Raw genomic sequence first — 13,764 nt, 5'->3', positions numbered from 1 at the left:
CGACGTCTATGGAGCTCGCCGATTGGCCCGATCTAGCTCCGGCGATGGACAGAGGGCAACGGCAGCGGCAGCGGGCAGAGGTCAAAGGGAGGGTGGGTGGGTTGAGAAGTGAGAAATTGAGAATCTGAGATGTAGGTTTCGGTCTGACTTGAGAATCTGTGATTTTCTTCTCTTTTTTTTTTTTTTGCACTGCTAGCGTGTCGGCGCCGCGTAGGAGCCGTGTCGGAGAAGCAAAAAAAAAAAAAGAGGCACTGCTTGGACACCGGAGTCCGGTGAATTGTACCGGTTCCGGTGTCTGATACGTGTCGGACACCGACAAGATGCCAAAAATGGCATGTCGGTGCAACCCAGGTATTAGCCATGCCTTTGTAAAAGACCTTCTCTATAGCAATGTCCTGTATAGAAAATGTATTAGCATCGAAGTAGCACCAACCATTATTATCTTCACATAACCTATGAATTCTTGGGACGCACATATTGTTCTACAATTTTAAATGCAATTTGGTTAGCTGAATCACGCCCAGCGAACAAATCGCCTCCTTGCTCTTTGTCTAAGATATATGTGTAAGCCATTGGCCATTGCCTAAAGACACCCGGTCCCCAACTATTGTTAAGCAGCACGTTGAGTTGACTCAAATGGTAAGTTGTGGTCATAGCAGCCAATTTTGAGGGTGGTTATTTACCCCGAAATGCCAAGTTCATTTGATGGTTGCTACTTCCTTTTCCATAAATTTGACATACTGGTCGAGCATGATTTTGGTAATGCGCTACAATCTGCATTACCAAAGAAGGTCCTTTGCAAAGGTTAGACCTAAAACAAAAAATGACATTTAAATAGCGTTTGCAGAACGGGTCTATTATGTTATGCAGCATTATAGGCCCAGTTTTTGTAGTGTAGAGCAGAAATTGACTGAAAACAATAAGCACTTTTTGCTTGCTTAATTTATGATCCTCTTGCAACAAACCTCGCATACAACCTAAGCTGCATAAAGAGGCATTTAGTATTATAGATTTCAGCAGTACCCCCTTTAAAAAAACAAAGAAAAAAAATCATTAATAATAAATAGTGAAACTAAGGCTACGTTTGTTTCGGGTGTAAATGAAATTGGGAAAATATTTTACACCCTTATGCATGTTTGGGTGCACATGTAAAATAAATTCAAACTGAAAATAAAAAAGTTTGACGGTATACTTGACCCCTAAAATAGATTACACATCTATTTTACCTTCAAATAATTTCCAGACTCACACAAGCCAAGAGAGAGAGAGCTACTCACACCAAGCCCATGCCAAGAAGGAAGGAGAGGGTACTGCCGGTGAAGCCCAGAAGTAGCCCTCGACCCACGGCCCCGCCATTGTGCCTGAAGCTCGTTGTCGTTGCCGCCTGAAGCTCGTTGTCGTTCAAAGCTCTAGATTGCTATCGCCTGAAGCTTGTCGTTGCCACTGCCCTGTAGCTTGTCTCCTCCACCTTTCGATCTCGTCGCCACCACCTTTAGATCGACCCCCCTTGATCGAATCTCTATTTCTGTCTCGATCAACCTCTCTCTTTCTCTCAGTCTCTCACTCTTTCTTCCTCCCTCTCTCAATTTCACCAAATTTGAGAGTTTAACGATTGGTTTTATTTTGATTTTTGTTTCTTTAAGTTTATATATTGAAATTTTCTATTATAAAATTTGTTTGAAAGTTAAGAAAATGCCTTAAAAAACGTAGAAAAATAGTATTTTCAGAATGTTACCAAACATTTAAAAATATTTTCCAATACAATTTTCAGGATACAACCAAATACTTGAAATTATTTTCCTTTTCTAAAACTATTTCCACCTGAAAATATTTTACACTCGGAAAATAATTTACATATTACCAAACATAGCCTAAATATAAAAATCATTGCAATCTATTGTCTTCTTCTTCTTCAAAGTGAAATGCAATCATCAGATCCATATTGCTCGTAGGTTTTGTATTCCTTAGCATTAACGCATGCACATTGCATTTAACACATGTATTCTAACGTTGAAGGACATAACTCTTAGATAATTCCTTCATGGAAGTCATTTAGTGCTTAAAATAAATATGATTGAATGATATGGGGTGTCACTTCAAATAATTCTTCGTATACTCACCAATAACTCTCTTCCCCTAAGCACAGCTTGTTTTCCAGACCTCAAATAATTTGCTTCCATTGATATACGTGTTAAAAGTCTTCGGAATATAAGGCAAAAATAAGAAAATCAAGTAGACTAATGGTACAATGAAATGAAAAAAGTAATTTGCTTCAATGTTAGTTGAGCTAGACATGGTTCAACATTTTTTTATTTTTTAAATTCAATACCAAGAATCAGACAGGTTTTCATACACACAGATTCTGAGTTAATATAGATTCTAGGCTAACCTTTGAATAATGGAGATACCACATTTTTTTTTTTTTTTGCCCGCTTGGTTCTTAATTTTAACCTTTCTTGTCTCTATGTTTCTTTCATTGTTTTTATTTTTAGCAACTAAGTTTCTATCATTCAGTATGACATAGAGAATATGCGTCAATTGTGTGATTATTTTAAAATGTTGCTGCCAAAAATAATCCTTAACTCTCAATAGTTAAAAGCAAATTATTCACCTAAAAATAATAACAACTTTATTACCCATAGCTAAGTTAATTGATTTCTACTTGTGTCAATTTGAGGCTCATACATCATACAACCAAATTAACATAAGCAAAGAAAACCCAACGAGACCAACCAATCCTTGAGAACCAAACGGTGATTACTTAGCATATAACATGGGAAAAAATGAACGCAGGCTATCTGTTTGCAATTGCAAGTGCTTTAAAAAAAATTCCCAATTTAATTGTTTCTAATCCCAAACAAAATACAGAACAAACAAACAAACATAAATTATAGAGTCATCAAGTCAGAAATAAAATTATTCAATTTTCTTTCAAGCATTTTATCAAACACTACGGATTCAAAATAAAATATATAATTTGTAAGTGCACAATTAGTACCCGGTTCAATCGCTAGGTGAACTCAGGCCCAAAGGGCCTTATACAATAAAAATTTGTAGAATATGGGCTTGAAACCTAGACTGTGGGTGTTAAAAAAGGGAATCTAGCCGTTATCCGCGTGTTCAATAGCTAAGAACAGCAAAGAATCTCTCCTCGGACATAAGCCGAGGACAAGTTGTGTTGTCTTTCTTTCTTTTAAGAACAATATTACAAATACAGTTCAAGTATTCCCTCCTCACTTCCTTCTGCCCTCCCCTCTCTTTTATATCTCTCTTGTATCCATCTTCTTCTTCCTTCTTTCTTCCACATGTATTACCAATCTCTTCCCCAGATACTTGTCTCATCCAGCACCTTCTTTAAACTTCCAAATACCAGCTGGAAAGTTGAACCTCACTGCTCAGAGGTCATTTCCCCATTAATGCGGTCAGGGAGGTAGGTGCAGGGTCTTTAATGTGGTGGTAGCAGCTTTTTCTCCTCTAATATTTCTCACACGTTCTTCCTTCCAACCACTGCGTGGATCACGCCCTTACCCAATAGATCTTCCAAAATTTCGTCTCTAAACCCTTGGTATGTCCCATGACCTTTACTGGGCCCGTCCGAAGAGGAACTCTTCCTCGGACGACTCCTCCACCTCTCATAGTGTGCACTGGCTTGTGGGCTTCAAAAGCTCTGCTCGGACAGACTTACACCACCAAATCAGGCTCAAGGCCCAAATAACTATTTTATTTACTTTACCCCCACATAATTTACTCCTGAGCTCTTTGCAATGTGAATCTCGTATAAAAAGTTTTGCCTCCATTAGCTTTTTGAATGTGACCCAAAACATATAGATACATGGGTCTGTGTTGTGATTGCGTATGGTGTGGAGGAGCTTGATCGGCTAGTTAAGCTTCTTCCTTACTAATCTTTCCACTTGCATAACAAGACCAGATTATTTAATAAACTTAGTCTTTGCCTTAGTCTCTAAACAATACCAAATTTAACAAATTTTCTTAATCACATCTCCATGTAATATATTTAAATCAAAAGAAACAAACCAACATCTAGTCCACTTATCAAAAAACTCATTACCAAACATCAGCAAAGAATGAACAAACAGCAAAGATATCCTTGGGTTTAGTCTACGACCAGATCGGGTAAAGTTGAAGCTTCAATCTTCTTGAGTCTTTGTTTCCCTCAAACATTGCAAACCACAAATAAAAATGAGAGAGAGAGAGAGAGAGAGCAATATTTATTTACTTGTAGAAATTATAAAGTTCCAACATAAAGAGAAATGCTACGTAAACAATGAACACTTTCACGACAAATGTTACACATCAGGTTGTTATTGATTGTTACTAGTGGGTCAAAAAATAATTTCAATGGTGAGTTCAAATTAAAACCAGTAACAATTTACAACCTATTATTTTTTATGAAAAATCTTATAGAGCACCACATGACAGAATGAAAATTTTGAAGAAATTCAAAGAAACTGTCTAATGAAAATAACGCACTTTTGAAATTGAGGAAGTGATTAAAAAGGAAGAAATCAAAACTCTAAAAATTGTAAAACAAGATCCTTAATAAAAAGCAAGAATACAAAAGGGGGGAAAATAGCAAGGAAGAATACACCACCTCCTAAACAGAAAGTCTCATTATGTCTAGTAGTCTATAAATTCAAAATTCTCAGTGTTTTGTATACAAGTTGGATTTAAAGAAAAATGTATAGTTTTATATCCAAATATTTTGTTTTTTTATCTTCTTAGAACCGTTTTATTTACATATTAGAAATCAAAAAATCATTTGTAACTAAAATTTAGGTTTTGGCATAAAAGTTCTCAATATTCTCTTTTATGTGTATTGCATCATACAAAAACACGTGCACATATGAAATGAATTTTAAAAGTTATCTTAGATTTCTTATGTTTGAAATTCAAGTTTATGTTTAAGAACATATTTATGTTTAGCAAATGTTTGTTAAATTCTTTAGGTTGAAAATCCCTTCTTCCCTCTATGTTTGAGGTAGTTTATGATTTATTTCTTTATCTTTAAAAACAATTAATTTCCCATTTTATGTTTTCAAAATGAGCAAATACTCATATTCCTCTACTCCCTCAATTAAAGCCAAGGGAATCTTTTGATTCCTAGAATATTCTTTTGTAAAAATTCTAGAGTACACTTAACTATAAATAAAAATGCAAAAATTACTACTATGTCTTGTTTCTCTAAAAAAAAAATCTCCAAAAAAAAAAAAATAGGTAGTTTGTTGGGTCTTTCAAGGAAGGGGCTCTATCTATTTGCCTACTACTACATTAGATAGAATTTTTCAAGGAATACAAGTTTGTGGGTCGCTTGGCATTGTTAGAAAATATGTAGGACACATACAGGGTCTACAATTTTACCAATTGCAATTCTATGTGCTACAAGTGGGAATTTTATATTTAGTACAATTTGATAACCTTCCTGAGAACTTTTGTACTAAAACAAGATATTTTTACCAATTTCTAAAAAAATGTAAACAATGATTCTTCTTTTGATTGAATCTTTATATATATATGTGTGTGTGTGTGTGTGTGTGTGAAGATATTTAGTGAACGTTAAGGGTAAAAATCTATAATTTATGTTTAGAGCATTGTGTAGAAATATTTTCTTAAACATTAACATAAACATGTTTTTTTAGAAATGAAATAAATTAATAATTATTTATGTTCATCCCATATGTGCATATTTTTTGTTCGATGAAATTTGGTACTTATACAGTTTGATGTTACTTGTAATTATTGAAATTCTTTGGAGTACAAGTTGAATACCATTTTCCTCTTTTTAAATTCCACATTCTATTTAAGTTCAATTTCTTTCCGGAATTTATTTTCCTTTTGTTCCCTGTCCACATTTTCGCTTTCTTAAAATGGGATTGCGTCTTATTAAAGAGATCGATTGATGTATAAAATTAGGGATTTTGCCTCAGGATGCATATGCACCATGAAGCATTAGGTACGTAACTTGAGATCCTGTATACATAGTTGCTTGACTATAAATGAAAACCCTAGTTATTCTTTGCTTTCTTTCAAAAAATGTGCTCATATGTGGTATGAATCCAAGGCATGTTTCCTCCTTTCTTTTAATTATGTATTGTCAATGTTTTGTTTCCTATAATTAGGTAATCCACTCTTTTGAATGATTGAATCTTGAGCTTTGCCTGAATTTAATTGTCTTATTCAAATATTGCATGCTTAAAAGGTGACCAAATTGTATGGAACCTTTTTAGAAAATAGTAAGGTAGTACAACTAGAGTATAATCCATCAAACTTCAAATATGATTGAATTGGACCTTTGTGTATGGATCAAAAGAGCAACTCATGGACCAAAACCAAATGACGACTTTCATCTCCAACCTAACCATGAATTAGATAATAATTGCTTAAAACAAAATATTGTCTTAGTTTTGATAGGCAAAATATCACATGCATTTTAAGTTTAATTACACGTAAATAATGTAAGTTTGAAACTTTTCCTTGAAATATACTCATTACATGTATTTTTCTCTTGTATGATATTAAAACTGATCAACTAATCATGTAAATATGCAAGCAAGAGATGGTTTTTGAAGCATAAAACAAGTCAAAGAGGTGTGAAAATAATAAATGCAAGAAATAAATTCATTCAAATTCTTTATATGGAAACATCATATGCTATCTCGATATGTTTGCCATAACTTTTTGCACAGATGTTTGATTGACCTAATTCTTGTGGCCATGGAAAGAAGACTCGAATATCTACTTTGTTGTTCACCACAAATTCAGAAAAAAAAAAATTATAGTGGAAAAAATTCTAAAAATTAAGGGATTTGCATCCCAAAATTTGAGGGATTTCTAGTTTTTTCCATTGGAAGAGAGTGAGGTTTTAGAGGCACAAAAACCCTTGAAGATTTTTCACTTTGTTATTTATTTATTTTAGCCATTTAGTATTGTTTTTGTGAATTTATTTTGCATAACTATTTCTGGTTACATCTCAAGCTAGGATTAGAGGTGAAGCCTAATATTTTTATAATGTGTTCTTGGGATTATTCTATGCTTTTCTATGGATTAATGATTAATTTTTAGTTTTATTTTATTATTTGGAAGCATTGCATGCTGACAAGTTCTTAGGATTTAATATGATTTTTAGATATATAGAATCTTTGAACTCCTTGATTCATTATGACTAGGGAATATATTGAATACTTAATCTCCCCAATAATGTGTTGTGGGCGCAAGCGTCCACCCAATGGGCATTTCAACTCCCCTTTGTTATGCACAATCATTGTGCTCTAGGGAATATGTCTTAGCCAAGTGGACTAGAGACAAAGGGTTTAATAGAAGTCACCACCTAAATTAGGTACAGGAACCATATTTGTGCCCCTTATAGTGGACCTTGTTTATCTAGAGTCTATGTCTGGAGTTAAGGTACAGGGATGGGAAGGTGATAGGCACCCAACCATGCCCAACTAGTTGGCCGGCCTTCACTCATTGTGTTTTGCATCCTAATTCTATCAAAGGGTCTTCTAATAGGCTATCTTATATACACACATACACACTCTAGTTCTATCCTAACATGCATCTAAGCATACTCCTTAGCATTCATCTAAGCATTGTATATACTTCACATCATACAACATCATCTCATATCACGTTACATTGCATTACATTTCATTCATATCATCATCATATACATCATATCATGTTAACATTCAAACAAGCATTATCACATAGGCAGCAATATCATATCATATCATCACTAAAGCATTGCATTTATAACATGCTCATATCATAATCAAGTAAGTTCATCATGTTTAAACAAGCACGTTTATATTCATATGCATGAGCTTACATCCACTCATCTCACTACATCATCACCATAGCACCAATGCATCGATGTATGTTATGTTCAAATGCATGTTCATCTGTTCATCCAAGCCTATTAAACCCTAATCATGTGATTAAACTAATTAAAGCAATAAAACATGTTGTCTATTGACTACTGACCTAAGCATATGAAAACAAAGCTAAACAGAACTTAAACATGCATGTAGATCAAACAAAACCTAAAGAAATTAGAAAACAAACAAATTTTTGGTTTCTAGATCGAACATGTAGGCACATGTTAAAGCACACTTACGCATGATCATGGTGCTACACATGCACACATGCACAATCCTACCTAAAAATGCAATCAAACAAAACTCAAATAAACTACCTCCTATCTAACCTAGCATGCTACTAAACTACAAAGCAAAAAACCTAAGATACACAAAAGATTATTAAAGTAGTAAAACTAAAGAAACAAAAGAGAAAAAGACTTGATCATTACCTCAAACCAAGAGCTTCTAAAACTTGATTTTGACAGCTCCCCCTAATCAATCTATAAAACAAAGGCCCAAAAGGGTTACTAAGTTTTAACTAGAGGGCATAGACTAGAAATAGTCTCAGCTAAGTAAATGTTAACTTAAAAATGTTTTTAAAGTAAAGACTCCCTCTTCAAATCATAATTTTCTAGTGAATTCGGTGTTTTTTGGGAAAAGAGCTTTGGAGGCCTTTTATAATGTTTAGAGAGGGGTGCGGGGTTCTTTCCAGAAGATGTGGGATTAGCTTTGCATGCGTTTTCATCAAAATACTGTCCTTATACAACTTTTGTTGCCCTACATGAAAGCATGTGCCCAAGGGTGTGCACACATGGTTGGTGCCTTCTCACACAAGTAATGTACCCGCACTCACAGAGCTAGGGTTTTTGCCAGGTTTTAATCACCAAAACGCCTATCAAGTTAAAGAGTTTCCTTAACTAGACCCTAGACCAGTCATGGGCCCTTCTATTGATATCATCATTGGAGAATGGGAGTTCGAGTCATAAGGTATACAAAATGATATGTCTACACATGCAATGCAAATTTAATCATTTACTCAAATACTCATATTCAATCTACTTTACACATTATTTGAGTAGTTTATTACTTCATCTTCCAATTAGGCGAGTTGGCTCGCTTCCATTTGAGTTAAAAATAACCAAAATTAATATGACAAAATATTAGGTGTATCTTTGAATCCCTAGTGTTTCTCTCCATTAATTTCTGTTAATTTTATTCTGCTGTTTTCAATTATAGTTTTGTATTAACTTGCTCCATCTTTGATTGGTAAATAAATAAATAACTATTTTTATTTTCTACTTAATAATAGAAGTTTTTACATTAGTATCAGTCATTTTCTATGGATCAACTTCAAACTCACCGAGATATTATTACTTGTGATAACCTGCACTTCGATTTGCATTATTTTAATTGCAACAATAGTTGCATACTCCCAAATCCGGTGTCTAATATTGATCCACATTGGACAACTATTAATAGAACCATTTTCATAGCAATCGTAGTGGCACTCATGAACCATGCCTTGGAGTGCTCATATACGATATAATGTAATATTTCTGTTTGGAATGAAGTGAAGACTATTTTTGGTTGAGGATTTCTTAGGACCGGATAGGTGTTCTTAAATTTGGATTTTCAATAGAATGATGTAGTCAAATAGTTAAGAGAGGAGTCCCCTTTTATAGTTATTATCTTGTTGATTTTTTTCCCCATGTTCATAAAGATGAGATTGACTGCAACATATGTGGAGCAATGGAGCAATTCCTTTTGACATTTAAATATGTATTCATAGGGGCACACAGGTAGTCTAGTTAAAGCATTAGTATTAAGGGCAAATTACAACTTACCCACCAGTAGTTTGGCCAAAATTTAAGCTACCTACCTATAGTTTGAAATTTGACACTTTACCCACCTGAGATTTGAAATTTTTTATATTGTTTATTTTTTAAACCAAATAAATTATCAAAAATAGGATAATCCAAATACCTTATAGATCTGATTCCACTACTAGAAACTCCACTACTTAGGATATTCGTGAGTATAAAAACTAGAGACTTTTCGCATGACTAAGTTTACAGATTCAATCTAAGTGTTATGTGTACTTTTTTTTTTAATGTAATTTGTCTACAACTGATGGTGTCAAATCAAGTTTTTGTTGTGTATGTATAAGGTTGATTGATACAAGTCTAGTCAATACTCAGTTCATGTTATGTACTCAAGTTGGTAAAATCAAGCTTAGCTCGTCAAATAGCCTACTCAGAACAATCTAACTTCTCAGTTTGATTTGCACAAAAAAAAACAAGTCAATGTAATTTGTAAACTCACAAATTAATCAGGTTCCAAGAATCACCCTAATGGTTACAACCGCTATTTTCCATTAAAATATGATAGCAAAAATGCATTAAATGGTTCTTCATTATTAACCACTAACACATATTTTAAAGGAAAATAGTGAAAAAAAAATCTCATTATAGAAGTAGTGAACGACATTTTACTTTCTTTCCAAAAATACAATCTGTTTAGTTGGGAATGTGGAAAAGTGAGAACATAAGAAATTAAGAAGGATAGAAACACAAATAATGACCTTCAATGATCACAAATAATATAGTCTAAATTCATGCCGTTGAAACTCTTTATTATGGGTTACTACTTACTAGTTACTACTAGGGCTATCCAGAAGGATCCGATAACCCGACCCACCCGAAGAACCGACCAGATCCGACCCGAATCCGACCAACCCAACTGCTCCGGCGGGTCTTCACCACCAGAAACCGATTTTCGGCGGGTCGGTTTCAGTTTTCCTCCCCTAAAACCTGAAAAAACCGAACCGACCGAGAGATTTCCAAATCCCGGCGAAATTTCCAGAATCCGACAAGTTTTTTCCAGAATTCGGCGACTTTTTTCCAGAAACTGGCAATATTTTTCCAGAATCCGGCCAAAAACCCAGATTCCGGCAATATATTTCCTTAGATCCCGTGAGATTTTGACTAGATCTGGCGAAATCTCATCAAATCTGGTGAGATTTTCGCCGGATCTTGCGAAATCTCACCGGATCTAAGAGAAATATCGCCGGTATCTAGAAAACTTCGCCGGAATCTGGGTTTCTTCGCCGGTTCTGTGTGTTTTTTCACCAATTTCTCGTCGTCTTCTCAGATCTATGATTCCGACCAACCCGCCCGCCACCTGTTGATGATCTGAACCGCCCGACCCGATTACTCCGGCGGGTCGGCGACGGGTGCGTTTTTTCTCCACCCGATTCCGACGGGTCGGTTTCGGGTTGGGCACAAACTCGACCCAGGCCAACTCGTGAACAGCCCTAGTTACTACTCTCTCTGCTTTATACTCTAATTTTCATTCTTGAAGGCCATTATTCATGCCTTTGAAACTCTTTATTGTGGGTTACAAGCATCCTTTAATATAAAAACATTTACAAACTGTCATAACAATAAATGTAATTGGTATCACATTTGTTTTTTGTTTTTTGTTTTTTTTTTTTGAGAAGGGTATCACATTTGTTGGTGTGGGTATATGTTCCAAACACTTTTATTTTTCTTTATTTTCTAGCCATTAGGCAATAATGGGTAGACAATAATGGGTAAACTAGCCGTTAAGCTTTTATGAGTTATTAGTAACCAATAACTATAGACCATTATTGTAATGAACAGTCTATATTATATCCATTACTACCCCCTTTCTTATAAGTCATTTTTTACTCTATATTTCCATATACATAATTTCTATTCTCTCTCTCCCACATTTTTTTTCTTTAATTTTATTCATTTTAAGGAAAGGCAATATTAGAAGATTGTTCTTGAACCTCCGTGAATGGAAGTGCATCCATCACGAAAGTTGAAGCTATGGTCTAATCCTAGAGAGTTGTTTGGCCAAGAGAACCAATCGCACTGAATTTTACTCCGAGTAGCACGAATCAACATTTATAGACGTCACTTTTGCATCATAATTCTATATTATTGTGAGACTGATCTAAACTCTTTTTTGTTTTATGTTCATGCTAATTATTTAGGATATTATTTTTTGTATCAAACTTATTTATTCATGAAAATATTTCACACAACAATTGCATGTGTATGCATGTAGCTACGTATATCAATTACACATATATGATCCCATACTCCCAAAGTTCTTTCTCTATTTTCAAAATGATCCTTTGGAGAGAGAGAATTTATAGCAAGAAAGAATGTGCATACATAATGTGCATGCACTCATAAGTGATGACTCACTACAAAAAACGCTAGCTATACACATCTCATGGGAGATGTGTGGAGTTAATGGAGAAAAAATGGAGCGGGTTTCAAGGAATCCTCTCCACATTCTAAAATGACAAATCATGGTTTGATTGTATAGAGCTTATAGAGAATTCCTCTAAAATTTACTGTGTTGTATGGTCGTCCATACCCTTGTGAGCCATGGATGACCATCCTAATTTGGATGGTTACAATATCTTATGGAGGGATCTTATTCATGTTTAGGGTGCTTCTATTGGGCTTCTTTTCTTGTAAAATTCTATGGATGTGATATGGTCATGGACGACCACCATGGACGAACTAAACTTGGTTTGGACCCCATCAGTTACAAACCGCTATTTTCATTAAAACATAATAGAAAAAATGCATTGAACGGTTCTTAATTATTAACCACTAACACAACTTTAAAAGGAAAAGAGTGAAAAACAAATCTCATTATAAAAGCACATTTTACTTTATTTCCCAAAAAAAAAAAATTAGTTAGGAGGATGGAAATGTTGGGGAAATGGCTATTTAGCCTTAAATTTTTAACTATGTATTCAAATAGCCTCATTTTCAAAATAAGTGGCAAAATGCCCCTATTTTGGAACTCTAGATTGCCAATATCAAGCCTATGTGTGTATTTAAGTGGAACTTGACATTCTTAATGTCGAGTTCTACGCAAAATTTTCAAAAAAAAATTATATAGAAAAACACGCATAGAACTCAACATTAGTAATATCATATTCCAAAACAAGGGTATTTTAAAATGTGTTTGGATCCAGCGTCCAGCGTCCACGTCCACGTCCACGTCCAGCCTTCAGTTTTTTTTTTTTTTTCCTTCCCAGCCACAGTTGTTGACCAAGTCTTCCGTGAACAGTGCATTCGTGCACTGTTCACGGACCCACAAATTTTACTTTTCAGCCACTTTTTCATTAAAAGTGGGTTCCGCGGTACTATTCACACATTTTAAAATTATTTTGCTACAGTGTTTTCAGTTTTCAGTTTTCAGTTTTCAGTAATAAGTTCTATCCAAACAGACTCATAGTACATAATTTGAAAAGTGGGCTGCTTGGCTACATAGTTCAAAAATTAAGGCTAAATAGTCATTTTTCCCTAGAAAATAAAGAAAGATAGAAATGCGGATAATGACCTTCAATGAGCACAAATAATATAGTATCTTCATCTCTCTCTCTCTCTCTCTCTCTCTCTCTCTCTCTCTCTCTCTCCACTCTTTTATACTCTAATATTCACTCTTGAAGGCCATTATAAATTCCCTTGAAACTCTTTATTGTGGGTTCCAACATCCTTTAAGTTATGAAAAATGCAAAAGTTGTTAGTAATTTTAATATAAAAATATTTACAAACTGACATAGCAATAAATGTAATTAGTGCCACATTTGCACACATATACATATAGCTATGTATAACAGTAATGCATATATGATCCCATACACCCAAAGTTCTTTCTCTCCCTTCTAAAAGATCCTATAGAGAAGAGAATTTATAACATGAAATAATATTTGTATACATAATTTGCATGCCACATTTTTTTTTTTTTGTGATGCGGTTGAACTCGTGCCCCCCAGAATCTAAACCCCAAAGCACTTAATTCCTAGGGAGGTACCAATCCACCTAAACTGGGT

This window comes from Castanea sativa, chromosome 5 (assembly GCF_040712315.1).
Source record: "Castanea sativa cultivar Marrone di Chiusa Pesio chromosome 5, ASM4071231v1".
NCBI lineage: Eukaryota > Viridiplantae > Streptophyta > Magnoliopsida > Fagales > Fagaceae > Castanea > Castanea sativa.
This window is presented reverse-complemented; position numbering follows the sequence as displayed.